The sequence below is a fragment of the Triticum dicoccoides genome, chromosome 7B, assembly GCF_002162155.2.
Source record: "Triticum dicoccoides isolate Atlit2015 ecotype Zavitan chromosome 7B, WEW_v2.0, whole genome shotgun sequence".
Classification (NCBI taxonomy): domain Eukaryota; kingdom Viridiplantae; phylum Streptophyta; class Magnoliopsida; order Poales; family Poaceae; genus Triticum; species Triticum dicoccoides.
This window is the reverse complement of record NC_041393.1, coordinates 706,163,726-706,168,947: the sequence shown is the minus strand read 5'-3', so window position 1 is coordinate 706,168,947 and position 5,222 is coordinate 706,163,726. Positions and strand designations below refer to the sequence as shown.

The 5,222-nt window shown below is 41.0% G+C and overlaps 1 long non-coding RNA gene across 2 annotated transcripts; it reads right to left on the bottom strand.

The window, feature by feature from the left end:
• Positions 1-1,420: 1,420 nt before the first annotated feature.
• LOC119341283 lies at positions 1,421-4,051 on the bottom strand. Of its 2 annotated transcripts, none has more exons than XR_005165009.1 (3): positions 3,738-4,051; positions 2,825-2,925; positions 1,421-1,964 (listed from the first exon to the last, which is right to left on the bottom strand). It is a non-coding gene; the product is annotated as an uncharacterized LOC119341283 (long non-coding RNA). The 2 variants fall into 2 exon arrangements; XR_005165010.1 differs by having other exon boundaries at positions 1,421-1,960.
• Positions 4,052-5,222: the final 1,171 nt, after the last annotated feature.

The following is a 5,222-nucleotide window of genomic DNA, read 5'->3' as shown; positions in this document are numbered from 1 at the left end:
GGTTCATGAAGGTATGGATATCAATATGGTATATTAGTTACCTGTTGAGTTTCGTGCTGTAGATGAGGAAGGGGAAGTGGCTCAGCTGGATTTTGGCCCTAAAAACGCAATATTCGAGAAACCAAAAGAACCAGTAACACATTTGAAACCGTTGTATCTCAGAGGTCATATCAATGGATCGCCACTCAGTCGAATGCTTGTTGATGGTGGTGCTGTGGTAAATCTTATGCCCTATTCGGTCTTCAAAAAATTGGGTTTGCCCAATGAAGAGCTGATGAAGACGAATATGGTGCTCAATGGATTTGAAGGCAAAGAGAAAACTGAAGCCAGAGGTGTAATGTATGTGGAACTTACAGTCAGAAGCAAAACTTTGGCTACTGCATTCTTTGTCGCTGAGGTACAAGGTAACTACAACGTCATACTAGGTCGTGATTGGGTTCATGCAAACCAGTGCGTGCCATCCACTATGCACCAGTTTTTGATTCAGTGGGTTGATGATGAAGCGAAAGTTATTCATGCGGATAACCCGGCCTGTGTTGCTTTGGCCGATGCATTGGTGGATTGGCAACATCCCAATGCTACTTGCCTGACGAGACGTGACTTATCAGAGTTTGATTTTCTCAGTGCGACCAAGAATGGTTTTGTGCCCGTGTCTTTAAAGCCGACTGAATGCAATCGGCTCCAAGGTTTGATATGTTTCAATGGATTCTAGTTCCGAGTGGCTACAAAAACGTCTTGTAAAATATCGGACCAGCGAGAACGATATGTATGAATCTATTGAGGACTTGGATGACATGGATAAACTTGGACAAGGTTTTACATCGGCCGGTCCGTTAGAAGAGCTACAACATGACAGAGCTTTGGTAACACAGTGTTGTGTTACTATAGGCCCAAAATAGTGTTACTAGGCTACATAGTAACATGTTTTCAAATGTGTTCCATTAGACCGTGTTACTAAGTGGTGTCCACTATCACATATAGTAATTGTTACCATATATCAAAAATTGTGTTACAATTAGTTATAGTAACATGCATATTTTGTGTTACCAAACGCGTTGGTAACACATTTTTGTAACCATAGTAAGACCCATAGTAACATATTTTTGTAAACATAGAACATTGTGGTAACATGTTTTTGTAATTATAGTAACACAACTTGTAACATAATATACAAATATCATAAGACAACACTGGTAACACATTTTGTAACTATAGTAACACCATCGGTAACACTACTATATTAGAATGGCAACATAATTAATGTATTTTTAAAATTATTAACCACAGAAGTAGATACCATTTTATGGAATATACATTTATTTAATAAAATCATTGTGGCCACTCAAATAGTTAATTACTTTATTATGATGCTTGGCATCATTAAAATGATAGAGAAATTGAAGCACAACACATACACAAATTGAAAATATCAAGGTATTTATGATGAATCTACAAGAGTGTAGGATACATATGCATTACAATAAATACATACCAATGTTATTGGCTAGACATCATATCATTCATATATATTTTACTATAGAGAACTCATCTATGAAGAATATTACACCATAGCATTTGCATCAATTCGACCAAAGAAAAAGATCTTCTGAATGGTGTTACATTTTTCAATCCATCAATGCAAACTACAATTATTGCTAAGTAAAGTCTTCTAATTACATTTGCTTCTTCATCCAACCGAAGAACGGTTCAGCTGCAACTCCATTATGCTTCTTTTGAATCTGTAAAAGGAAAATGGACCTTACAGTTATGTGATTAAATGCTCACAAATATAATTGTGGAATATGGAAGAAAAGACTCCGACTTACAAAAGCTGGAGGTTGGACAATTAAGTATCCTGAAGCAAAAGCATCACCAATTCTCTTGCAATCAGAAACTTACCTTACCAACTCCTCATTATCCAGAATAGGTTCATCTATGCACACAAGTGCAAATTTGGCACCTACCTAAATATCACCAACCTTAGTTTCTAGATGAATACTCTGAATAGTAGCATATGCAACATTTCGCTGGTTTGGATATGTTAAAGTCTTTAAAACTACTTTGGATGCAACCTATATTATGATGAACATTATTATTTAACAACAATAATTATAGGATTTGCATGAACATTACTTCAATGGATACACAGAGTCATACTTCAGGAAGGTTATCATGACCATTCACTTTCTTAGGGATACACATTCAGACTGCAGGTGGGACTAATAAAGGGATGCCCACAACTGTACGCATGTGTTAGGCGCAACGGCGGAGCAAGGTATTATACACAAGGGGGGCCGAACATTGAACAAAATTCTAAAACGCAACATGGTCTATGGAATATGTAGGATTTTTTTAAAGGAAAAAATATAGGAATTGACAATGGATATGGCAAAATAGGTACTATTTTTACTAATAAAGAGTTGATAACATAGACATATCACATAGATAGCCCGAGAGAAAAATGTTGAATTATATGACGACGAACGAACAATTACCAATCGAACTACATAGAACTTTTGTCGTATTCAATCCATCAAAGATGATTTTTTTGGGGGCTACATTGGTGAAAATGCCAGCCAAAATTTAATTATTTATTTTGAAACAAAGTAACCAAGAGGTATCCATAAATTACAACACCAAAATTTGCCTTGTTTTCATGCTTGTGGTTGTGCTGGGCATGTGCGTGTGTATGTGCTTTCTAGTACCTAACTAAAGTACCCGCAAGATGTTTTTTAACAGTAGACATTCCATGAAAAAGTTATAAATAATATAAACATTCGATACGAGTTGTCAACAAGCACGTTATGACTCCATAAACATATACCTGAAAACCAGTAGCCACGGTTACAGTGGCTTTAAGCAACATGGAATTGATATGTATAAACCCTTGAGGCATCGACACTAACCGAGCTCCCCACAAACATTCTGTAAGAGATAAATAACTTGAGACAGAAATAGATGTACAACCAAAAGGTACAGGCTATAAGCACGCGGCAAAACCACATATTCAACAAATTTGTAATTAAGTGTAGAACCTATTTTGCACATAACGTAACCAGGATGAATACTTGGTAAAAGATGATGGTATCTTACATTTACCTAAATAAAAACAGTAACCAGGATGGGTACATAGTACAAGGTGATGCTATCACCCATTTGATTATATCAAACTCGCAGATGAGATTGAGATATGAGAAATACAATAATTAAAGTGGAAACGAACATTCGAGCTTCTGCTGTATTTTCATAGTGATTATTGGGATATACTACACTAAAATGACCATACATCTACTAGAACCTTTACCATGAAAACCACTATGTACGTATTACACCTACATTCCCTGTCAGTAAAGTAGATGTTCGTGTTGCTCTTCACGATCTCTACTACCCAATCTAACGGGTCAGAGTTTGCCGAGTGGCAAAGGAGCAAAGCAAGCCTTTGCCAAGATTGAGAATCTGTAGACCTGTTTAGCTGAATTAAAAAAAATGCACAGGTACTCGGGTATGTATATATGTATATGTGCCAGTTTGACAGTATTCAAGTATGTACGGATATATGACGAGTATTCAGGTATGTACATCTCCACCACGGCCAAGAACACATACTACTATTATTAGCAGGAGAATCAATTAGCAGCGGGCATGTACCCACGACGCCGGCCTCGCATCATGTCTTTCCACTAGTAAACAAACAAGCAAACAGCCTGCTGGATGGATTATGGTGGAAGCTAGCTTACATATGGATCGATTCCTCGTGGATCCTAGCAGATGACGAGGACCGGTGGCTCCAGCGCGGGAGACGCGCACGGCCCATGCGCCCATTCTCCTCAAGCCTCTTCAATTCTTCATCGCCGCCGGAAGGAGGGATGGTTGCCGACGCTCCCGACTGGATCTACCCATGGCTCCGGCGGCTGCGCGCTCCTCAGGGTCACCTCCTCGGGCCTCCTCCAGGCTCCAGCCTGGTGGTGAGGAGGAAACGGCCCCGGGTCCCAGGTGTGTGGGTGACCTACAGAGAAAGGGGCGAGCGGTGGCGGCATGAGGCCTCCAGGCTAGCGGCTTCGATCGCTAGGCGTGGGTGCGAAGGGATAAGGAGAGAGGGGGATAAAAGATAGGGCAGCCGCAGCCGTTCGATCTAAGCGAATCGGACAGTTACGAGGCGTGATCCGTGGGCAAGGCTACACGACCAATCAAAACACAGGATACTCTTTTTAGTATAATATATATACTATATTTTGCACACATTTTTTTATCTTTTCTCCATTTCTTTTTCTTTTCTTTTCTTTTCTTTCATTCCTTCTCTTTTTTCCTACTTCTCTTCTAGCCCTTGCCTACCTATATAGAAGACTCTCGAAACAAGCTTCCGACCCGCTTTATATATAAAGCCACAACCAAACAGAGTACACGGTGAAAAGATACAAGATGGAGAGGTAGCCCTTGTATCACGCAGGAACTACGCAACCGAAAGAGAAAATATGATAAACTGAGTACAACGATACGCTAAGCACTAAACCACCTAGGCTCAGCGACAACATCCTCGGGAGGGAGAACGACGCTAAGCGTCGCCGATGTCGAGTCCGTATAGGACAAAGGTCTTCACCCGGAACCCTGCCACAACAAGGAGCACCACGACGACGTCTTTGAGAAGATAGCGTCACCGTCGTCAGCAACAAAGCGCAGAGTTTTTGCTCGGTAGCTCCCACGTACCACCCCAAGGTCTTCAGGACAAGCGAGACGATAAAAGATCCCCAGGTCCGGATCGGGGTGCCACAACTGCCGAGGACAGAAAACACGCCGAGCCACCCGCCGCAACCCCTCTCGCCGCCCACACCACCTAATATGAGACCATGCCAAGGGTTCGTCAAAGTGGGGACATTCTAGAGGATCTTGGCATGTACTCTAGCTCAAAGTAGATCAATGCAACACTATTTATAACCCATGTCAAACAATAGGGGCATGGGCTACTGGCTACTGTCAGTGTCAAGGGAGATGGGGTGTACCGAGAACACTATAATTGTGTGCCCTAGCATGGAATGGATCAAACCAATAGTTTAACTGTTATATGGTATGGCCAATGTGGATTGACTGTAAGAGTGAGATTACGATCTACTAGTTAATATAAAAGAACATTAAGGTTGAAGACGACTCGCAGAACCTATGCATCCTCGGCAGGGTGTCTCGGTGGTCATTGTTTGGTCCATAAACCGCATATCGGGCCACTATGT